Genomic DNA, 25,886 nt, shown 5'->3' on the forward strand with positions numbered 1-25,886 from the left:
AGCAAAATTAGTTCTAAGAAGAGCTATAGTGACAAAAGTTTACTTTGTTAAAAAAATTCAAAAAGTTTAACTTTATACTTCACAAAATTAGAAAAAGAATATACTAAATTGAGATGTAGTAAATAGGAGAAAATAATAAAGATTAGAATTAAAAATTTTAGAGGCTAGAAAAATAAGAAATGACCAATAAAACTCAGAACCAGTTTTTTTTTTAAAAGGTAAAATTAACAAAATTTTAGAATATGAGAAAAAGAGAAACAAAATCCTAAATAAAAGAAAAGATATAACTGATACCACAGTGACATAAAGGATCCCCTTCAGTGATCTTATGAATGGATAACTTCAAATAAGTAGATAAATTCATAGAAACATACAATCTAACAACACCAAATCATGAAGAAATAGAAAGATTGAACATAGAAATAATGAGCAAGGATATTAAATCAGTAATCAAAAATCTCCCAACAACAAAAACAGAACTACATGGCTTCATTGGATAATTTTACAAAACATTTAAAGTTGAATTAATGCCAATTCCAATAATTCTCAAAATTTTCCAAAAAAAAAAAAAAAAAAATTAAAGAGGAGGGAATACTTCAAAAGTCAGTTTACAAGGCCAACATTACCTTGACAGAAAAACTATACAAAGATAATACAAGAAAAAAAAACCTTTCGGTCCTGATAAATATAGATGCAATACTGCACAACAAAAATACAAGCCGACTGAGTTCAACAGCATTATTCCTTATACATTATATATTGTGATTAATTGGGGATCATTCCAGGGATGCAAAAATGATTCTGGATACACAAATCAATCAATGTGAAACATCAGATTAACATAATTAAGGAAAAAAGAATATGTTTATCTCAATAGATGCATAAAAATACATTTAACAGAATACAACATTCTTTCATCTCTCACCAAATTAGCTACAAAAGGAATGTACCTTAACATAATATACATCATATATGACAACCCAACAGTTAACATTAGACTTAATGATGAAAAGATTAATGCTTTACTTCTAACATCAGGAACACAAGAATTACGCCTCTGGCCCCTTTAATCAACATAGTACTGGAAGTTCTAATCAGAGCAATTAGAAAAGGAATAGAAAGAAAATACATCCAAATTGGGGGAAAAAGTAATATTGTCCCTGCAGAAAACATCATCTTATATGTAGAAAACACCAAAGACTATTAAATAAACTTTTAGAATTAATAAACCAATATAATAAAGTTATAGAATACTAAATGAACATATTCATTAAGTTAAATTTTTATCCCCTATTAACAAACACTTAAAGAAATAGAGAAGAATCCACTTTTCAATAGTGTCAAAAGGAATTGAGTACTTAGGAACAAATTTAACCAGGAATATAAATTATTTGTACCATGATAACTATTAAACGATGAAAGACATTGAAGAAGACCCAAGTAAGTGGAAAGCTATCCTGTGTTTCTAATGTTAGGGCTAATGTTAAAACGTTCATGCTATCCAGAACAATCTGCAGATTCCATTCTATTCTTATCAAAATTCTAATAATATTTTTCAAATAAATAGAAAAAAATTACCAAAATTCATATGAAACCACAAAAGGTGCTGTAGCCAGAGTAATCTTTAGTGAAAAGAACAAAACTGAAAATATCACACCACCTGGCTTCAAAATACACTACAAAACTACTGTAATCAAAACAGAATGGTACTGACAGGAAAACAGACAGAGTCCTGTGAAACACAATAGAGAACCCAGGAATACGCTTACTGTCCTTTGACCTTTGTCAAATGTGCTGAGAAAACAAGATGGAGAAAGGATAGTCTCTTTAACAAAAGGTTTTGAAAAAACTGGATAGCCACTGGCAGAAGAATACAATTGTATCCTTATTTCACACTATATAAAATATCAACTGAAAAATCAATTTAAAGAATTAAATATAAAACCTGAAAGTGTAAAAGTACTAGAATAATAAATAGCAGAAAGATTCTTGACACTGGTGTGGTCAATAATGTTTTGGAAATGGCTCCAAATGGCAACAAAAACAAAATAGACAAATTGGATTCCTCCAAACTAAAAAGCTTATGCAGAGCAAAGGAAACAATCAGTAACCTATGGAATAAGAAAAAAAAAAATTACAAACCATACATCTGACTAGGGGTGGATCCTTCATAAATAGTTTAACAAGAAAACAAATAACCTTATTTTTAAATATACAAAGGACATGAATAAACATTTGTGAGAAGAAAACACATTCATGGCCAAAAGTATATGAAAAATTGCTCAGCATCACAAATTATCAGGAAAACACAAATTCAAACTATAATGGCTAATATGGTTTGGATCTATGTCCCCACCCAAATCTCATGTTCAGTTGGAATCTTCAATGTTGGAGGTGGGGCCTGGTGGAAGGTGATTGGATCATAGGAGTGGATCCTTAATGAATAGTTTAGCATCATCCTTTTGGTGCTGTTCTCATTATAGCGATCTCACCATATCTAGTTATTTAAAAGTATGTACCTTGCCCTCCCCACCCCAATTCTCTCTTGCTCCTGCTCCAGACAGGTAAGATGCACCTGCTTTCCCTCATTTTCTGCCCTAATTGGAACTTTCCTGAGGCCACCCAAGAAGCCAAGCAGATGCCAGAATCACATTTCCTGTACAATCTGAAGACACCATGAGCTGATGAAACCTCTTTTCTTTATAAATTACCCAGTCTGAGACATTTATTTATAGAAGTGTGAGAACAAATTAATACAGAAAATTCACACAAGAATTGGGGTATTGCTATAAAGATATCTGAAAATGTGGATGCAGCTTTGGAACTGGGTAATGGACAGAGATAACAGTTTTGAGGGCTCAGAAGAAGCCAGGAAGATGAGGGAAAGTATGGAAACTCCTAGAGATTTGTTGAATGATTGTGACCAAAATGCTGAGAGTGATGTGGACAATGAAGTCAAAGTTGATGAGATCTCAGATAAAAATAAGGAATTTATTGGGAACTAGAGCAAAGATCACTTTTGTTGTACATCAGCAAAAAACCTGGTAGCATTGTGCTCCTGCTCTAGGGAACTATGAAACTTCCAACTTCTCCAACTTCAGAGTAATGATTTAGGGTAGCTGGTGTAAGAAATTTCTAAGCAGCAAAATGTTCAAGATGTTGTCTGACTGTTTCTATCAACCTATGTTCATAGTGTGAGCAAACAAATGACGTAAAACAGGAACTTACTTTAAAGGGAAACCAGAGTGTTAAAGTTTGAAAAATTTGCAGCCCAGTTATGTGGTAAAATAGAAAAGCCCATTGTCAGGGTAGAAATTCAAGCGGGCTGCAAAAATTTGCATAATTTAAAAGGAGCCAAGTGGGGAAAAGGCCTTGAAAGCATTTTTGAGACCTTCATGGCAACCCCTCCCATGACAGGCTTGGAGACCTAGGAGGGAAGAATGGTGTTTTGAAACAGGCCCTGGGTCCTGCTGCCCTGCACAGCCTTGGGACACTGCTCCTGGCATCCCAGATGCTCAAGTTCCAGCCATGTTTCAAAAGGACCCTGGTGCAGATCATGCCGCTGCTGCTTCAGATCATGCAAATCATAAGCCTTGGTGGCTTTTACATGGTGTGAAGCCTGCAGTTCACAGAGTATAAGAGTTCAGGGTTGTGGGGCCTCCACCTAGATTTCAGAGGATGTATAGAGAAGTCTGGATGTCCGGGCAGAAGCCTGATATAGGGGCAAAGCCCTCAAGGAGAATCACTACTAGTTGGTGTGGAGGGGAAATGTGGGGTTGGAGCCACCACACAAAGTCTCCACTTGGATACTGCCTACTAGAGCTGTGAGCAGAGGACCATCATTCTCCAGACTCCAGAATAATAGAACCACTAGCAACTTCTACCTTGTATTTCCTGAGACTGGGTAATTTATAAAGAAAAAAGTTTAATTGACTCACAGTTTCACATGGCTAAGGAGGCCTCAGGAAACATCCAATCATGGCAGAAGTCACCTCTTCTCAGGGTGGCAGGAAAGAAAATGAGTGCAACCAGAGGAAATGCCAGACACTTATAAAACCATCAGACCTCATGAGACTCACTCACTGTTATGAGAACAGCATGGAGGAAACTGCCTCCATGATCTGATTATGTCACCTTGACATGTAGGGATAATGAGGATTAAAAGTCAAAAGGAAATTTGGGTGGGGACACAGCCAGATCATGTCCTTCCACTCCTGGCCCCCCCAAAATCTCATGTCCTCACGTTTCAAAACACAATCATGTCTTTCCAACAGTCCCGCAAGACTTAGCTCATTCTAGCATTAACCCAAATTTCAAGTCCAAAGTTTCATCTGAGACAAGAGAAGTCCCTACTGCCTACAATCCTGCAAAATCAAAAGCAAGTTAAGTACTTCCTAGATAAAATGGGGTTACAGACAATGGGTAAATACATCACTCCAAATTGGAGAAATTAACCAAAACAACAGGGCTCTAGGCCCAATGCATGTCCAAAATGCAACAGGGCAGACATTAAACCTTATAGCTCTAAAATGATCTTTGACTCCATGTCTCACATAAGGTCATGCTGATGCAAGAGGTGGGCTCCAACAGCCTTGGACAGCTTTGCTGAAGTGGCTTTGAAGGGTAACACCCCCATCCTGGCTTCTTTCACAGGCTGGCTGAGTGTCTGTGACTTTTCCAGATGCAATGTGCAATCTGTTGGTGGATCTAACATTCTGGAGTCTGGAGCATGGTGTCCCTCTTCTCCACTAGCTCCACTAGGCAGTGCCCCTGTGGGTTCTCTGTATGGGGGCACATTTCCCTTCTGAACTGTGCTAGCAGAACTTCTCCATGAGGGCTCTGCACCCACGGGAGACTTCTGCCTGGACATCCAGGCATTTTTATATATCCTCTGAAATCTAAGTGGAGGTTCCCAAACTTAAATTCCTGACTTCTGTGCACCCACAGGCCCAACACCATGTGAAAGTCACAAAGACTAGGAGCATGCATCCTCTGAAGCAATGGCCTGAGTTGTACATTGGCTCCTTTAGCCACAGCTGGAAGGCAGGGCAATAATTCCCAAGACTGCACAAAGTGGCAAGGCTCTGGGAAAACCATTTTTTCCTCCTAGGCCTCCAGGCCTGCGATGGAGGGGCTGCCCTGAAGGTTTCTGACTTGCCCTGGAGACATTTTCCCCATTGTCTTGGTGATTAACATTCCACTCCTTGTTACTTATGCACATTTCTAGAGCAGGCATAAATTTCTGCCCAGGAAATGGGGTTTTATTTTCTATTGCATTGTGAAGCTGCAAATTTTCCAAAGTTTTATGCTCTGCTTTTTTTGAATGCTTTGCTGCTTAGAAATTTCTTCTACCAGATATTCTAAATTATCTCTCTTGGGTTCAAAGTTCCACAAATCTCTAGGGCAGGCGTAAAATGTTTCTAATCTGTTTGCTAAAGCATAGCAAGACTCACCTTTGCACCAGTTCCCAAGAAGTTCCTCATCTCTATCTGAGACCACCTCAGCCTGGACTTTATTGTCCATATCACTATCAGCATTTTGGTCAAAATCATTCAATAAGTCTCTAGGAAGTTCCAAACATTCCCACATGCCTCTGTTTTCTCCTGAGTCCTCCAAACTGTTCCAACCTCTGACTGTTACCCAGTTCCAAAGTCACATCCACATTTTTAGGTATCTTTACAGCAACGCCCCACTACCTTGGTACCAATTTATTGTATTTGGCTCTTCTCACAATGCTTGGAGACATACCCAAGACTTTGTAATTTATAGCAAAAAGAGATTTAATTGACTCACAGGTCCAAGAAGATGGGGAGGCCTCCAGAAACTTACAATCATGCAAGAAGGCACCTCTTCACAGGGCAACAGGAGAGAGAATGAGTGCAAATAGCATAAATGCCAGATACTTAAAAAATGATCAGATTTCACGAGACTCACTCAATATCACGAGAACAGCATGGGGCAAAATGCCTCCATTATCTGATTACCTCCACCTGGTCCTACCCTTGACACATGAGGATTATGGAGATTACAATTCAAGGTGAGATTCTGGATGGGGACACATCCAAACCATATCACACCCACAGACCGGAAGAGCCATAGACACACAACATTCATCCAAGGAGCAGTTGCAGACACTGTACCCTGCAAAGCCACAGGGGCAGATCTTTCCAAGGCGTTGGGAGCCAACCTTTTGCATCAGTGTGTCCTGAATGTGAGACATGGAGTCAAAGTACATTATTTCAGAGCTTTAATGTTTAATGGCTGCCCTTCTGGGTTCCAGGCTTGCATGGGGCCTGTAGTTCTTTTCTTTTGTCCAATTTCTAATTTTAATTTTTTTTTTTTTTTGAATGAGAGTATTTACCCAATGCCTATACCTCCATTGTATTTTGGAAGTAGCTAACTTTTTTTTTTTTTTTTTAATTTTAGAGGCTCATAGGCAGAAGGGACTACCCTTTCATCAGATAAAATTTTGATCTTTGGACTTTTGAGTTAATGCTGGAATGAGTAAAGATTCTGGGGACTGTTGTGAAAGGATAATTTCATGTTGTAATGTGAGGAAATGAGATTTGGGAGCAACCAGGTGCAGAATGCTATGGTTTAAATCTATGTCCACACTCAAGTGTCATGTTCAATTCTAATCTTCATCCTTGGAGGTGGTGCCTGGTGGGAGATGATTGGATGACACAGATGGGTGCATCTTGAATGGTTTACCACCATTCTTTTTTGTGGGATATCCCTTTGTGATATAGTTCTCATGAGATCTGGTTGTTTAAAAGTGTGTAGCACCTCCCCCCAGCAACTTCGCTCCTGCTCCTGCAATGTAAGACATGCCTGGTTTCCCTTTGCCTTCTTCCATTATTGTACATTTCCTGAGGTCTCCCTAGAAACTGAGCAGATGCCAGAATATCAGAATCATGCTTCCTATGCAGCCTGTGGAACCATGATCCAATTAAACCTCTTTTTTTATAAATTATTAGTCTCAGGTATTTTTTATAGCAGTGAGAGAACAGATTAATACAATGGCTTACCACCTCACATCTGTTAGAATGTGTATTATTAAAAAAAGGCAGAAAGTGTTGTTGAGGATGTAGAGAATAGAGAATACTTATATACTATTGGTTATTATGTAAATTGGTATACACATTATAGAAAACAATATAAAGAATGCTGAAAAAGTTAAAAATAGAACTACCTTATGAGTCAGCAATCCCACTTTTGAATATATATTCAAAAGAAATAAAATAATGATCTGATAGAGAGATATGCAATTTGCAATCCCATATTTATTGAAGCATTATTCACAGTAGCCAAGCTATGGACACAACCCACAGGTCTACTTGTAGGTAAATGGCTAAAAATTGTAAGGTAGGGGTGTGTGTGTGTGTGTCTGTGTGTCTGTGTGTTTGTGTGTGTGTGTGTGTGGCAGTGGGGGGGGGTAGCAGTGTACATCTATAAATATGTATATGATGGAATCTTATTCCGTCTAAAAAGAAGAAGAAAATTCTGCTATTTGCAATGATGTATATGAATCTGGAGCACAGAATTCTAAGTGAAATAAACTTAAATGAAACAAACCAGACAGGAAGAAATGTACTGTATGATCTCACTTACATGTGGAATCTAAATAATTGGAAGTCATAGAAACATAGGGTAGAAGTGTGGTTACCAAAGGCTGAGGAAATAGAGAGACATGGGTCAAATGACACAAACTTTCACTTATCAAATGAGTAAGTTCTGGAGACCTAATAAATAGCATGGTGACTATAGATAATGATAATGTATTGTATGCTTGAAATTTCCTAAGAAAAATCTTAACTTTTCTCACTACAGTCACACACACAGAAAACAGGAAAGTTAATTACATGAGGTGATTAATATGTTAACTAGCTTGATTGTGATAATTATTTCACAATGCATATATATATCAAAACATCACATTGTGCACCTTAAATATATTTATTTATTTATCATATCTCAATAAATATGGATAAAAATGAAGTTATTAAGGCAGAAGTAATAGAATCCAATCAGAAACAGATTACACAAAGATATGAAGATATAAAATATTGATTGAATATAAAATATGTTTTTCTTACATTAATTGCTCTAAAAGGTAGCTGACTATTTAAAACAATAACAATATGTTGGTTGTTTTATAGCATATACAAAAATGTGAAGAGAAAGACTTTCTAACTATGCTCCAAATTCTTATGCAGCAACCAGCTACTGCTGTTCCTAAAATGCAAACAATGAGAACATATTTCCTTGACTTGATTAGTTAATATAATTTATAATTTGCTTGACTTGATTTTGAAAGCTTTATCCCATTAGTTCCTTCCCATAGCATGTTCTTATTCTAATTGGATCTTTCACAATGTGCTTATACAAGTGTGACTCTTCTTGAAACAACACATTCCCACTTGCACAGAGTGAACATTGTTTGACATGCCACAATTCACAGAGGGTTCCTAAAGAAGCCACTCCTTGAATCCCTATGTCATTTCTAGTAAGAGTGGTTTAGCCATTTCTTTCAATCAAGTACATAGAGCACTTTATTTATAATACATAAACAAGTTAGGTTCACTAAAATTATTTAAAAAGAGTATTATACAATACAGATTTTAAATATAGTTTAATTGTTATATTGATCATTTAAAACTGGTTGCATTCCTTTCTTTCCCCCATTCAGTTAGCACACATCTTGATTAATTTGTGCTTTATTGAGAACATAATTATAAAGTAATTATGAAAACTTAAAATGTCATTAACTTTGTCCTCCATGGATTTAGCAACCTAATAAGACTCATCTAAATTCTTGAACTTTCCTTTAAAATCAGCCAATACATAAAAAAAGCTAAAAGTTGTACACACAAGTTTTAATTGTGAGACATTCATTCTTCTCTTAAAATCATTTTCTCAAAATTACTCTATTGGTTTATTAGTTTGTCCGGTTATATGTTTCTATAATCTCCAGTTTCATTAGACATAAAACTGAATATTTCTATTACATTTCTATAAGTTTTTAATGTATAGGTATTTATTGTATATGCCTACATTTATAGTGTATACACACACACACACCATCCCTTCACCCACCACACACAAACACACACATACACACATCATTAAAGTGCTGAAGGGAATATAATATGTTCATGACTGGAGGGAGAAAAATTTAATCAGTAGAAAAATTTGGAGAATATGCTTATTCCTCATATATAATATTGGTTCTAATTTCAAGTTTTGGAGCCTCTTGCTTTTTTCGTCTTCAATGTTTATTTTGCCTTCTGCATCTTTTACAGAACGGAAACAGAATCCCGAATGAAATAAATTATGCAACTTTAAGGAAAAAGTTAAGCAATTTTTTTTGCCATGGTTTTAATTAGTAGAAACTAATAGTGCCAGATTTCGACTTAATTATGGGTACTAAGGTATATTACTATTCATCTAGTTTTCAAAAATCATGAAATCTAGGCCAAAATATGAAAAATAGGAGAAAAGAAACCTGTCTTTGTTGAAATATGTAAGTAGTCATGACACAGAAACCAGGATCTAAGAAATTATTTGCCAAATAATTTAAATATGAACACAAGCAAGGGACCTGCTGAGAAAAGAGAAAAAAATATACAACTATAGAAAATGATATTATGGTGATTTGTTTGTTGGTTTTTATAAGTGTCATACTTTAAAAAGCCAAGAGTGACAAGATTAACATCTGAAAACACACTAGGTGCTTGCATACACACAAACACCACACAACAAAACATGTCCACATGTTTTATACATAGAGAGAAAGAGATGTAGGTTTTCATCCACAGTTCTGGCTCATAACTCCCATTGCCCTTGTTACATCCTTTTTGTTATTATGTTGGGTGTCTTATGCCTCAGGAGCAGGCCTCAGGAAACAGAATCTCTCTGACCTTCTCCTGTCCTTGTTTAACCCACCACAAGGCAGGGTTCTAATTTTCCCTGCCTTTCTGATTGTGGGTCTTAAGACCCTCACTCCAAAGAGGGTCTTCCCTCATACCCTAGGGAGGAAGGGCAATCATGAAGCTTCCATGAAAATCCAAGAGGACTGGGTCCAGAGAGCTTCTGGATAGCTGAACACTTTGAGGTTTTTGGAGGCAGATTGACCGAGGAAGAGCATAGAAGCTCTGCACCCCTTTCCCCATGCCACACCGTATACCTATCTTCATATGTATTCTTAAGTAATATCCTGAATTCTGCGAGCTGCTTCAGCATATTAATTCAACCAAAGGAGAGTGTGGGAACCCCAAAGTGAAGTTAATCCATCAGAAGTTCTAGACTTGTGACTGGTGTCTGAAGTGGGTGAGGGGTATTCTTGGGGACTGAGCCCTAAACCTATGGGATGTGACACTCTCTCCAGATAGATAGTGTCAGAATTAAATTCGAAGGTACCCAGCTGGTGTTCACTGCTTGTTAGTAGGGAAAGCTTTCTAACACAGTGGGTCACAGAAGTCTGTGCTTATTGTGGTGTGAAAACAAAGGAGAACATAATTTGAGAGTTTTTCCAAAACAAGCTATAACATTCATGAATTGTAGTATATTTGTGGCAAATTTTACTGAAGCTATGGAGAGATTGAGAAGATTTATTTTGTCAAAATCAAACCATCTTTAAAAAATGTATATATTTATGGGTGAAACATTATCTTCTTGTATAGCTTTGTGCTCCCTCTCTGCTTCCTCCCCATTTTATTTACTCTCTTTCCTTACTATATTTAGCGGTATTTTTTTTTTTTTTTTTTTTTTTTTGCCCTGGGTTCTCCTTATATGTAAAGACTCCCTAATATGTTTCTCAAACATGAGCCATTTAATTCAAGTCCTCTTCTTTTTGCCGTCTTTGACAGTGTCTGCATTAATTTCAATAACTTTTAATTGTACATCCTGTCATGATGAGTTACTAACATTTTTAATGCCTACTATATTCTAGTAATTTACAAATGTCTTCATATTTTGATCCTCACAATAACATTACAAAGTATATACTTTAATCTCCAATTATAGTTAGAGATCAGAGAGCAAATATCCAAGATAATAGTAACTTATTCAAATTTAGTAACTGGTGAACCCAGTTTAAAATCCATCTAAATATCAAGCCCTTTTTCCATTACATCTATCTGCTTGACCCCAGGTCATCAAAGAATGATTAGCTCATATGCAATACCTCATGTTTAATAAGGCATAAAAGTATGTAATTCACTTTAGGATGATATCCATTAAAATGGTTTAAACAGAAAATAATTGTGGCACTTAATGGGGTAAATGTCAATTTTCTGAATAATTCATTTAAGTGGAAAAGCTCTTCCTCTGACAATGCCAGATAAATGAGATGTCTCTACATGTTACTGTCTGTTTTGTTTCTGCTTCTGTGCATGTTTCTGATCTCCAACTAGCACTTCATTATTGGATTCATTTTCATTTGCTAATGAAGCTTTTAGTACATTTAAGGACCTCAGGCATTTTAAAACTCGGTCATTTTGCTTCGTGCCAACTTATCTCCAAGTTTCCATTTCAAAGTGGCATCATTACAATTACTAATACTACAGTCTGCGCTTGGACTGGCATTAATTTTGGCACAAGCTCAGAAAGTTTTGTTTCTGACTGATTCTGAAAGGTACATTGATTTTGGCTTTATGTAGCCCCTCTTGGCATACCTTTTGTTTTTCTAATAACATTAATCTCAGCTGGGCTTGCAAGCTACTTAAATTCTTCTGGGAAGTTTTGCACTAACCTACAATTTAAACTGTATTTTATTTTTTAAAACTAAGTCTACAGATGCTTTGTAAGATGACATAAAATTTGTTTTTCCTCCAAAACCACCTTTTTCTGACAATATTTGAAATGGTTGGTTTGTTTTTTTTGTTTGTTTGTTTTTTTCCCCATCATGGTGGTTAAACATAATGACCTTGTTTGTGGATTCTCTCATTTTCTTCCTTTCCCATAATTTTTATTGCTCTGTCTTCTGCATACTTTAATATTAACAGAGTTATATACTGATTTAATCAATCTCTATGAAAGATGATAATACATTGAAAAATTAACTTCTAAAATTAAGAAAAAATTTGAAGAGGGTGGCTGGCAAGACGGTTGAATAGGAACAGCGACAGTCTACAGCTCCCAGTGAGATCAACACAGAAAAGGGTGATTTCTGCATTTCCAACTGCAGTACCTGGCTTATCTCATTGGGACTGGTTAGACAGTGGGTGCAGCCCACAGAGGGTGAGCCAAAGTAGGGTGGGGCATCACCTCACCTGGGAAGTGCAAGGGATTGAGGAACTCCCTCCTCTAGCCAAGGGAAGCCATGAGGGACTGTGCCATGAGGAACAGTGCATTTCGTCCCATGGTCTTCACAACCCGCAGACCAGGCGATTCCCTTGGGTGCCTAAACCACCAGGGGCCTGGGTTTCAAGCATAAAACTGGGTGGCCATTTGGGCAGGCAGCAAGTTAGCTGCAGGAGACTTTTTTTAATAACCCAGTGGCACCTGGAATGCCAGCAAGTCAGAACTGTTCACTCTGGAAAGGGGGCTGAAGCCAGGGAGCCAAGTGGTCTAGCTCAGCAGATCCCAACCCCATGGAGCCCAGCAAGCTAAGATTCACTGGCTTGAAATTCTCAATGCCAGCACAGCAGTCTGAAGTCAACCTGGAATGCTCCAGTTTGGTGGGGAGTGGGGTCTCTGCCATTACTGAGGCTTGAATAGGTGGTTTTCTCCTCCCATTGTAAACAAAGTCACCAGGAAATTCGAACTGGGTGTAACCCACCACAGTTCGGCAAAGCTGCTGTAGCCAGACTGCCTCTCTAGATTCCTCCTGTCTGGGCAGGGCATCTCTGAAAGAAAGCCGGCAGCCACAGTCAGAGGCTTATAAATAAAATTCCCATCTCCTTGAGACAGAGCACCTGGGGGAAGGGATGGCGGTGGGCACAGCTTCAACACACTTAAACATTCCTGCCTACTAGCTCTGAAGAGAGCAGTGATTCTCCCAACACAGCACTACAGCTCTTCTTAGGGACAGACTCCCTCCTCAAATGGGTCCCTAAACCCCATACCTCCTGATTAGGAGACACCTCCCAGCAGAGGTTGACAGACACCTCATACAGGAGAGCTCCAGCTGGCATCTGGCCAGTGCCACTCTGGGACAAAGCTTCCAGAGGAAGAAACAGGCAGCAATCTTTGCTGTTCTACAGCATCTGCTGGTGATATCAAGGTAAATAGGGTCTGTAGTGGACGTCCAGCAAGCTCCAGCAGACCTGCAACAGAGGGGCCTGACTGTTAAAAGGAAAACTAACAAACAGAAAAGAATAGCATCAACATCAGCAAAAAGGATGTCCACACAAAAACTCCATCTGAAGGTAACCAACATCAAAGACTAAAGGTAGATAAATCCACGAAGATGAGGAAAAATCAGGGCAAAAAGGATAAAAATTCCAAAAACCAGAACACTTCTTTTTTTCCCAAAGGACGACAACTCCTCACCAGCAAGGGAACAAAACTGGATGGAGAATGAGTTGACGAAATGACAGAAGTAGGCTTCAGAAGGTGGGTAATAACAAACTCCTCCAAGCTAAAGGAGCATGTTCTAACCCAATGCAAGGAAGCTAAAAACCTTAAAAATGTTAGACAAATTGCTAACTAGAATAACCAGTTTAGAGAAGAACATAAATGAACTGATGGAACTGAAATACACAGCACAAGAACTTTGTGAAGCATATACAAGTATCAATAGCTGAATCGATCAAGCAGAATAAAGCATATCAGAGACTGAAGATCAACTTAATGAAATAAAGCATGAAGACAAGATTAGAGAAAAAAGAATAAAAAGGAATGAGCAAAGCCTCCAAGAAATATGGGACTATGCGAAAAGACCAAACTTACATTTGATTGGTGTACCTGAAAGTGATGGGAAGAATGGAACCATGTTGGAAAGTGCTCTTCAGGATATTATCTAGGAGAACTTCCCCAACTTAGCAAGAGAGGCCAACATTCAAATTCAAGAAATACAGAGAACACCACAAAGATACTCCTCGAGAAGAACAACCCCAAGGCACATAATCATCAGTTTTGCCAAGGTTCTAATGAAGAAAAAATGTTAAGGGCAGACAGAGAGAAAGGTCGGGTTACCCACAAAGGGAAGCCCATCAGACTAAGAGTAGATCTCTCTCCAGAAACCCTACAAACCAGAAGACAGTGGGGGCCAATATTCAACAGTCTTAAAAAAATAATTTTTAACTCAGGATTTCATATCCAGTGAAACTCAGCTTCATAAGTGAAAAAGAAAGACAATTCTTCACAGACAAGCAAATGCTGAGAGATTTTGTCATCACCAACCCTGCCTTACATGAGCTCCTGAAGGAAGCACTAAATATAGAAAGGAAAAACTGGTACCAGCCACTGTAAAAACATACCAAATTGTACAGACCATCAACACTATGAAGAAACTCCATCAACTAATGGGCAAAATAACCAGCTAGCATCATAATGACAGGATCAAATTCACACATGACAATATTAACTTTAAATGTAAATAGGATAAATGCCCCAATTAAAAGACACACACTGGCAAATTGGATAGAGTCAAGGCCCATCAGTGTGCTGTATTCAGGAGACCCATCTCATGTGCACACATAGGCTCAAAACATAGGGATGGAGGAATATTTACCAAGGAAATGGAAATTAAAAAAAAAAAAAAAAAAAAAAGCAGGGATTGCAATCCTAGTCTCTGATAAGAGTCTTTGAACCAACAAAGACAAAAAAAGACAAAAAAGGGCATTACCTTATGGTAAAGGGATCAATGCAACAAGAAGAGTTAACTATCTTAAATATATATGCACCTGATACATGAGAATCCAGATTCATAAAGCAAGTTCTTAGAGACCTCAAAGAGACTAAGACTCCCACATGATAATAGTGAGAGACTGTAACACCCCACTTTCAATGTTAGACATATCAATGAGACAGAAAATTAATGAGGATATTCAGGACCTGAACTCAGTTCTGGACCAAGTGGACCTAATAGACATCTACAGAACTCTCCACACCAAATAACGGAATATAGATTTTTCTCAGCACCACAACACACTTATTCTAAAATTGACCACATAATTAGAAGTAAAACACTTCTCAGCAAATGCAAAAAAAATGGACATCCTAACGGTCTCTCAGATCATAGTGCAATCAGATTAGAACTCAGGATTAAGAAACTCACTCGAAACTGCACAACTACATGGAAACTGAACTAACTGCTCCTGAATGACTACTAGGTAAATAACAAAGCAAGGCAGTAATAAATAAGTTCTTTGAAACCAATGAGAACAAAGACACAACATACCAAAATCTCCGGGACACAGCTAAAGCAGTGATTAGAGGGAAATTTATAGCACCAAATGCCCACAGGAAAACATGGGAAAGATCTAAAATCAACACCCTAACATACAATGAAAAGAACTAGAGAAGCAAGAGCAAACAAATTCAAAAGCTAGCAGAAGATCAGATATAACTAAGATCAGAGTAGAACTGAAGGAGATAGAGACATGGAAAACTCCAAAAAATCAATGAATCCAGGAGCGTTTTTTTTTTTTTTAAAAGATCAACAAAATAGATAGATCACTAGTCAGACTAATAAAGAAGAAAGAGAGAAGAATCAAATAGACACAATAAAAAATGATAAAGGGGATATCACCACTGATCCCACAGAAATACAAACTACCATCAGAGAATACTATGAACACCTCTATGCAAATAAGCTAGAAAATCTAGAAGAAATGGATGAATTCCTGGACACATATACCCTTCCAAGACTAAATCCAGAAAAAGTCGAATCTCTGAATAGACCAACAACAAGTTCTGGAATTGAGGCAGTAATTAATAGCCTACCAACCTAAAAAAGCCCAAGACCAGACGGATTCACAGCTGAATTCTTCCAGAGTTACAAGGAGGAGCTGATAACATTCCTTCTGAAACTATTCCAAACAATAGAAAAAAAAGGGACTCCTTGCTAACTCATTTTAAGAGGCCCACACCATCCTGATATCAAAACCTGGCACAGACACAACAAGAATAGAAAATTTCAGGCCAATATCCCTCACGAACATTGATGAGAAAAATCCTCAGTAAAATACTGGCAAAAGGAATACAGCAGCACATTAAAAAGCTTATCCACCACGATCAAGTTGGCTTCATTCCTGGAATGTAAGGCTGGTTCAACATACATAAATCCATAATGTAATCTATCACACAAACAGAACCAATGACAAAAACCAGATGATTATCTCAATAGATGCAGAAAAGTCCTTTGATAAAATTCAATACCATTCATGCTAAAAAGTCTCAATAAACTAGATATTGATGGAACGTATCGTAAATTAACAAGAGCTAATTATGAGAAAACTACAGCCAATATCATACTGAATGGTTAAAAGCTGGAAGCAATCCCTTTGAAAACCAGCACAAAACAAGGATGCCCTCTCTCACTGCTGCTATTCAACATAGCATTGGAAGTTCTGGCCAGGGCCATCAGGCAAGAGAAAGAAATAAAGTGTATTCAAATAGAAAGAGAGGAAGTCAAATTGTCTCTGTTTGCAGATAACATGATTGTATATTTAGAAAACCCCATCGCCTCAGCCCAAAATCTCCTTAAGATTAAAAGAAACTTCAGCAAAATTTCAGGATTCAAAATCAATGTGCAAAAATCACAAGCATTCCTATACACCAATAATAGACAAACAGAGAACTAAATCATGAGGTAACTCCCATTCACAATTGCTACTAAGAGAATAAAATACCTAGGAATACAACTTACAAGGAATGTGAAGGACCTCTTCAAGGAGAACTGCAAACCACTGCTCAAGGCAATAAGACAGGACACAAACAAATAGAAAAACATTCCATGCTCATGGACAGGAAGAATCAATATCGTGAAAATGGCCATACTGCCCAAAGTAATTTATAGATTCAATGCTATTCCCATCAAGAAACCATTGACTTTCTTCACAGAATTAGAAAAATCTACTTTATATTTCATATAGAACCCAAAAAGAGCCCATATAGCCAAGACAATCCTAAACAAAAACAACAAAGCTGGAGGCATTATGCTACCTGACTTCAAACTATACTACAAGGTTACAGCAACCAGAACAGCATGGTCCTGGTACCAAAACAGATATATAGAAAAATGGAACAGAACAGAGGTCTCAGAATTAGCACCACACATCTACAACCATCTGATCTTTGACAAACCTGACAAAAACAAGCAATGGGGAAAGATTCCCTATTTAATAAATGGTATTAGAAAAACTGGCTAGCTGTATGCAGAAAACTAAAACTAGAACCCTTCCTTACACCGTATATGAAAATTAACTCAAGATGGATTAAAGACCTTAATGTAAGACCTAAAACCATGAAAACCCAGAAGAAAAGCTAGGTAATACCATTCAGGACATAGGCACGGGCAAAGACTTCATGACTAAAACACGAAAAGCAATGGCAATAAAAGTCAAAATTGACAAATGGGATCTAATTAAACTAGAGAGCTTCTGCAAAAGAAACTATCATCAGAGTGAACAGGCAACCTACAGAATGGGAGAAAATTTTTGCAATCTATCCATCTGACAAAGGACTAATATTCAGAATCAAGCAGGAACTTAAACAAATTTACAAGAAAAAAGCAAACAACCCCATCAAAAAGTGTGCAAAGTATAATAACAGACACTTCCCAAAAGTAGATATTTATGTAGCCAACAAACATATGAAAAAAGCTCAAAATTACTAGTCATTAGAGGAATGCAAATCAAAACCACAATGAGATACCATCTCACTCCAGTCAGATGGTGACTGTTAAAAAGTCAGGAAACCACAGATGCTAGAGAGAATGTGGAGATATAGGAACATATTTATATGGTTGGCGGGAGTGTAAATTAGTTCAACCATTGTGGAAGATAGTGTGGCAATTCCTCAAGGATCTAGATCCAGAAATACCATTTGACCCAGCAATCCCATTACTGGTTATTTACCCAAAGGATTATAAATCATTCTACTATAAAGACACATGCACACATATGTTTATTGTAGGACTGTACACAATAGCAAAGACTTGGAACCAACCCAAATGCCCATCAATGACAGACTGAATAAAGAAAATGTGGCACATATACACCATGGAATACTGTCTAGCCATGAACAAGGATGAGTTCACATCCTTTGCTGGGACATGGATGAAGCTGGAAACTATCATTCTCAGCAAACTAACACAGGAGCAGAAAACCAAACACTGCATGTACTTACTCATAAGCGGGAGTTGAACAGTGAGACACAGGAGCACAGGGAGGGGAACATCACACACTGAGGACTGTTGTGGGGTGAGGGGATAGGGGAGGGACAGCATTAGGAGAAATATCTAATGTAGATGATGGGTTGATGGGTGCAGCAAACCAACATGGCACGTGTATACTTATATAACAAATGTGCTTGTTCTGCACATGTATCCCAGACCTTAAAGTATAATTTAAAAAAAAAAAAGTAAAGATTGAAAAGTGCTAGATGGTTTGAAACAGGCATTAGAGCTAAATAAATAGGTATGTAGTTTCATTTCTAGCATTTTTTTCAACATTTTCCTGGATGAATTTTTTTGCAAGTTGACATTAGCACCTACAAATATTTTCAGGAAAAACAATGACTAACAATTCTTTAGGGAACACCTTGAGTAAATTTTATCTACTAGTAATACAATCAAGATTCTCATTTGCAATGTTTAAGGGATATAGTAATTTACAGCATTAGTGCTGATGCTATTAATTTTCTGAAAGATTACTCATATTCTTGAGTTAAGTATGATTTTAAAATGCAAGTACCTATCTATAATTTGGGCCATATGAGGCATCTGGAGATAGTGAAATGTTCATAAACTTTGATGACATATATTTCTGCTTTCAAATCATGCTTAGCCATCCATTTGACCTTCACGTCACTATACAAACTCTACAATTCTGTTTTCTCACCTGTAAAAAAATACCTACTTTGAGATATCACTTTAACAATTTAATGAGGTTTTTAAAAGCACCAAGTAGATTAACTAGTCAAATTTAGCACATGACAAATGGAAGCTGCCATCCTTACAAGCTGCTTAGACAACCATATCTGCATTTTTATTAAAGGAAAAGAAAAGAAAGGAAAGAGAAAGGAAAGGAAGTGAAGAAAAAACAAGGGAAGAGAAGATATTTTCAAAATGCAAGGGTCTTTAAATTTTAAGGTCATTCCAATTTCATTACTTTGAAATAATTTCATAAAATAGTTATTAGAAACTATTGTATAAATATTAATTGTTTCAGAGAAAATATACATTATTTCCTGGGGAATAATAAAAATGAAAAAAAAAACCCACCAAGTGCAAATCAAAGAGTAAAATGTGTAGGCACAAAGATAAGCATGTGCACAAACAAATATTCAGAAAACTACTGAATGCGTGCTGTTTTTAATTAATAAGACATAGAACCCCAATGTGTACACAAAATGTACAGGGATGATAACTTTAGATTTTGATATAAATCCTACTTTCAGTATAAAATATCTGTCATAATCTATATCTACACACAGCAACTATTTCTTGAGGGCCTACTGTGTTCAGGCACTCCACTATTTGGGATTATATGACAGTGCATGAGGCAGACTTGCTTTTCACCCTGTTCTAGAGCAACAGCACATTTTACTATCCTGAATAACAGAGAAGAGATCTGCTTCAACAAGTCCGCATCCTGGCACAATGTCACACCAGTGTCAAATAAATTTCTCCCATGTTAACAACATTCCTCAAAGAGTATATAAATAAATAATAGTCAAAGCAACATGGCACTGAGAATGACCTACTAAATCATAAATAGGTATGAGTAAATACTGTTATAAACTATGATAGTTATTGATTTGTGATTTAAGGCTGATTTGGGGTTTTATTTTGAATTGTTAATCTCTTCAAGTCAAGAATATAGCACAAAAATTTCTCAAATCACAAATCGAAAGTTAAGAACTTTCATAACTATGAACAGTGCTCCAGAGCAAAGCCCTGTGCCACTTTGCAGGCACGTGGCAGAAGTTCTATCAGAATTATTTGACTGTGCCATTTTACTGAATCTGTTTGCTTTTCTTTATACTTAGCACTAAGGTATTTGTTAACATTAAATATGTTGTACTTGTGTTATGTGCTAAGTAACACAAGTGTGATAGATTTTGTGTGAAAATTTTGAAAGTGTCTCATAGGACGATGAGTAGATTGTGATGGGAAGTGGAAACTAATATGAGTTCTTATTGAGTTCTTAGAGCAATTTTCAACTGGACCTGTCTAACCCAGCTTCAGTCTATAGGCAATTTTTCCTTCTATGACAAAGGCACCCAAGATGCTCATCTCCCTTGTTACTATGAGATGGTGGGTTATCACAGGAGATAGGCTTTGAAGAGAAGAATTTGATCAAGATGGCCTTAATGTTTCCCTCAGCTTGACCAAACTTTAGACATATTTCTTTCTGTCTATGGGCTCCTGGCCGTTTTTTTTTTTTCTTTAGAAAACTTGCAATGCAAATTATTTCCTGTTCCTTGAGATATAAATGTTCTTTCAGACTCCTGCCAATTTTACAACCCAGGAATGTCTTTCTCAAGTACATGGAAGCCATCCCTTTGAAATGTATTCATCAAGAAAGATGGTGCCCCTATGTCCTATTTTCTGTGAGAGGACAGGAGTTTAACTACACTAATCACTAACTAGCAAACACAGATGGCCTAATGACACTGACCAGCCTCCCACCTAATGTCTTCCAGTACCTGTCCCCTAGCTTACCCAATAGAGTTGAGCTTAGTAGTCTTCCTCCCTATTGCCATCATCCTGAATAAAATATTTATTGCTCATCTACGTTATCCCGTGCAATTTTCTTCCACAGGCTAACGAGTCTCTAGGGTACTGATGGTCCACACTTCAAACTTCATATTCTATAAGCATAGTAGTTGACAGTTGATAGTCTTTTCTTGCCTGTAATCAGAGGCAGAGCCTGAAGCTGAGGTATTCTTCACACAGCTTTCACTTTTAACTAAAACCTTTTCATTCAAACCTTCTCTATCCTGAGTAGTCAGTCTTTTTCTCTTTTGCCCCCAACCAATACCTGGTCTAGCTTCAGGAAGTTACCATAGTTTTTTTCAGGTATGCATCCAGTCTTTTTCTGGCCCTTGATAATGAAGCTGCTTTGCAACAGTTATATGAGTGAGAAAATTATAACAGTAAGTTAAGCTAACCCACCCCCATCTTGCCTTTCCTTTCATTATTCCTGGGTTATTGGGCCAAACTAATTTTGGAAGACATTCAGGCTACAGTTTAAATGATAATAGGCCTTGCCCAAAACTCAACCACTTTTATAAAGCTAATAGGAGGCCATCAGGCTGAACAGGGGGAGAGGAGCCTGAGACCTGCTAACGTTCAGACTTCATTCCAGAGGTTGTAAGATATGCAACATCTTCAACTGCTCCTGCAAATAATACTACTATTGTAGATTGGCCTTTTAAGATATCTTTCCAGGTTTTTTGCATGTCATATATCTGTGGCACCAGCTGCACTAACAACCCTGCTTCTGTGACCCAACACTGATTTGGCTGGCAGGAGGACAGCTTTAACCCCCTATGATTTCATCTCTACCCCAACCATTCAGCAGCAAGCACCTGTTACCTGGCAACCCCCACCTCTTTCCCCAAATTGCTCTTGAACAACCCCTAATCTATGAGCTCTGAATGAGATGATTTGAGTATGAACTCTATCTCCCATATGGCGTGGCCGGCCTCATGTCTATTAAACTCTTTCTCTAGTGCAGTGCTGTGCTCTTTCTTTGCGTACTGGGCAAGAAGAACCCCTTGGGTGGTTACAATAAGTAATTGCTTCTTTTGAGCTCTTGATCTCCAAGAGATTGAGTCTCATCCATATTGGAGTAAAACTGGAGATGCTATACTTAGGGGTACAGGTGAAAAAAGTGTCAGAGAAAACAAGTGTCAGAGAAAACACTTTGAGATATAACCCTATAATTAAGGGGAAAAATAAACTCAAGGTGCTAGGAAAATGAGTAATGTTCAGCTTAGGAGAAATGAATTTAAAAGAAAAATAGAAAGTTAAGCAATCTTATAAAATGCCATTCTTAGCAATCAATCATAACTAACAAGAGATGAGGAAAATATTTTCAGTTCATTCCACGAAGCACCACAACTCCAACAGTACTTTAACTTCCCCCGGGCTAGAAACCACAACATCTTTGTTACAGGACAGGTGTCCAGATCCAGACCCTAAGTGAGGGTTCTTGGATCTTGTGCAAAGAAGAATTCAGGGCAAGTCTGCAGTGCAAAGTAAAAGCAAGTTTGTTAAGAAAATAAAGTAGTGAAAGTCCAGCAACACCATAGACAGAATAGGGTATTCCAGAAAGATGTTACAGGAAAGGGGTCCTGATCCAGACCCCAAAAGAGGGCTCTTTTTGTTGTTTTCTATAAAAGTTTTTATAGAAAAAGTGAATACCCCTTCAATTTCAGCTAATATTTTCACACAGATTTTTTTACAATTAATTTTTCACAAACCTTTCATAACTTGCTCAAACCTTTAGCTTTATTCTATTTAACTGAAAACATTCTTTAACCTCTTAAACTTAGGCAAGAAATCCACCTTCCCATGCCTTCTTATAATCTTTCACCAAAAACACATTTCACTTCACTTACACGCCTTGCTTGTAGAACTGTTTCTTCAGCAGTCTCTGATACATGTGACACTGCTAACTCTTAGGGACTTTTACTTTTGGTGAAAAGCCTGGTTAGTAATTGATTTTGATTATGTACTAGGTGTGGAGCCTAGCCTAGGACATACCAAGCAGAAGTGCAGGCAGGGTCTGACATTTTCCAGCACAGATAGGGGGCATGGCTAACTCCACATGTTCCTAGGCCTTACCTAGCTGTAAAGCAGGCAAGTCGTACAGTTACAAGTCATAGTGGCATTTTATGAGGGACCTTCTTTGCATAGCTAGGGAGCATGGCTAATTCCACATGTCCCTAGTCTTTATCTAGAATCTAATGCTCCAAAGTAGGTAAATTGAATAATTTTCAAAAGTCAAAGAAACAGTTTATGACCTTACAGCATTTGTAAAACTTAGTATCTGACCTGCATAATTTAGACCAACTGTCTTTATTTTACCAATAATCTTTAAAGCTGTCTTTATTTCCCAAAGATTACTTAAGTCATGTGAACCAAAAGACATTACACTTTTTACTTTTCTGACAAAATATTTGATTTAAGCTCTTATTATTATTGCACCAATTAATTAAAGCTCTTTTATATTACACACATAATACATATAAATACATAGACAGACAGAAGATAAATGATCATCCCCCAAGCCAGGAATTTAATCCTGAACCCCAGCCACCATTGTGATGGTGGAGACCAAGAGTAGGTACTGCCACATGGCTACAAGGTCAAGGTCCCAAGGACATGACTGACCAGAAAGAAATCTCATATAGTTTACACACCCATCCCCTGCCACGCAACCCCCCCACCAACCTTGCCATATACAGAAAGAGAGAGAGAGAGGCTAGAAATCTGACTAGAAAGAAATTCCTACCATTTTGCTGGCATGTGAGGCTTTTGTGTTCCCTTTCTTTGAGTGGCCCTAGTGACCAAGCGACTGGACCATAGCCTTGGGGGCCAAGCTGAAATACGAAGGAGAATTATCTCTTTCCATCCTGGCCAGAGTAAAATATCTGTGACAAAACATAGACATTGACGACTCTGCTTAGTATTGACAACTCCGCCAGTATCAAACTGGCGAGGCTCAAACTTGCCCCATCATTGTTAATTCAACCTCCGACTAGGAGTTTCAATATGTGGTCTCTGGGCAAGATGGTTGCCCTGAGTAATAGAAAAGATGAAAAAGAGAAAAGAGAGGAAAGCATTGCATGCGGCAGGGTGTGGAATGTGAAATGCTCAGGGAGACCAGAGAAGGACCCATCTATTGCAGTGATACTGAAAAGTTCAGGCGGCTGTTGTAGTGAAGGGATTTTTTTTTTCAGGGAGTCCCATTAGCTCTCAAGTTTACCCTTTTGGGGGAGGAAAAAGCTCCCCATGTCCCATGATCCTGTACATACCTAATCCTGTCACCCGCAGCTGTCAGCAAAGAGTGCAAGGCAGATTATTCCAAAGAGAATAGCAATTAAAATCCTGTAGTGCCAAACACATTCTTAGCCAAAAGGGACTTTACTGAGAAGGGCTTTTAGCATTCAAAATCTTAGACTGTATTCTAACACTCCTAAGTCAGGCCTCTAACCCAAGCTCGGTCAGGCATCCTTGCCTTTTATCGAGAGGATTCTTTAACCCTCTCTGTCTTAGGAGAGACACTAACTCCCCTAAGTTGCCTAAGTTGGGCTGCTACCTCAACCCCATTCTTTACCCGGATATATGTACCCCACTTACCCAAAGTCAGCCAGTTGGTGCTCGCAGATTATTTCCCTTTGGATCTCAGGTCTTTTCAGTATAGCCCCTTCTGTGGTTCACCAGAAAGATGTTACTGGACCCCACCACTTACCCAAAGGTAGTCTTTGTGTCCCTTCTGTGGTTGCCAGAAAGATGTTACAGGTCCTGATGCAGACCCCAAGAGAAGGTTCTTAGATCTCGCGCAAGACAGAATTCAGGGACAGTCTGTAAAGTTAAAGCAAGTTTATTAGGAAAGCAAAGGAATAAAAGAATGGCCACTCCATAGACAGAGTAGCACCAAGGGCTACTGGTTGAACATTCTTATGGTTATTTCTTGATTATATGCTAAACAAGGGGTGGATTATTCATGCCTTCTGTTTTTAGACCACATAGGGTAACTTCCTGACATTGCCATGGCATTTATAAACTGTCCTGGTGCTGGTGGGAGTGTAGCAGTGAGGATGACCAGAGGTCCCTCTTGTGGCCATCTTGGTTTTAGTGGGTTTTAGCCAGCTTCTTTATGGCAATCCATTTTATCAGCAATGTCTTTCTGACCTGTATCTTTTTGACCTCCTATTTCCTCCTGTAACTTAGAATGCCTTAACCATCTGGGAATGCAGCCCAGTAGGTCTCAGATTTATTTTAACCAGCTCCTGTTCAACATAGAGTTGCTCTTATTCACATGCCTCTGACCTTGTCCTTCCCATTTCACTATATCTTGTTCTCATTTTCTATATCACCCCACTTTAAATCCCCAGACCTCTTAATCATAACTTCCTTAAAATTACTGTAAACTCTTACTTATTTATCTCTGTCCTCTTCTGACAAAATATAACACTTGTTAAAGCAACTCTCTGGTACTCTTCAACCTGGACCCACATATTTTAACTGTTTGTATAAAACCTCATAACTATGCTAATTGGTTATGCGATCATTAACCTCCAGTGGGCCCTTAATGCTTGTTAGCTAGCCTACTATATTTCCCTAATCCTTTAACTCTTCCACTCTTTTTTTCTAGATCAGTGCCTCTCAAATTTAATCTGCATATAAATCACCTGAGGATCTTATTAAAAACACAGATTCTGATTCAATAGGTCTCTTGTGGGAGTGGTAATTTTGGAGTTTTAACGAGCTCCCAGGTGATGCTGCTGATTTGGGGACCCCACCCTGAGTGGCCTTCCTTTTTATTACATTAACTTGATGACCTTGTTCATATTTCACTGAGAATCAGGTAGAGCTTCCATAAGCTTTTCTTCTCCAAATCTACCAATGTACTTGCATCTGTAGTCAGATACCCCTAATTTCCCTCCTCCAGGAATAGAATTGTATGCTTCTAATTTTAAGGCCAAATCTACCATTTATTCATTGGCTTCGATTCGTCTTCTACTCAGAGCCACTGCTT

The 25,886-nt window shown here is 37.8% G+C and overlaps 1 pseudogene; it reads right to left on the reverse strand.

Annotated features, from left to right (window-relative positions):
* Window positions 1-18,483: 18,483 nt before the first annotated feature.
* Window positions 18,484-25,886, reverse strand: part of LOC116274199 — a 103,947-nt pseudogene continuing 96,544 nt past the window's right edge.

Source organism: Papio anubis, chromosome 3, assembly GCF_008728515.1.
Source record: "Papio anubis isolate 15944 chromosome 3, Panubis1.0, whole genome shotgun sequence".
NCBI classification, from domain to species: Eukaryota; Metazoa; Chordata; class Mammalia; order Primates; family Cercopithecidae; genus Papio; species Papio anubis.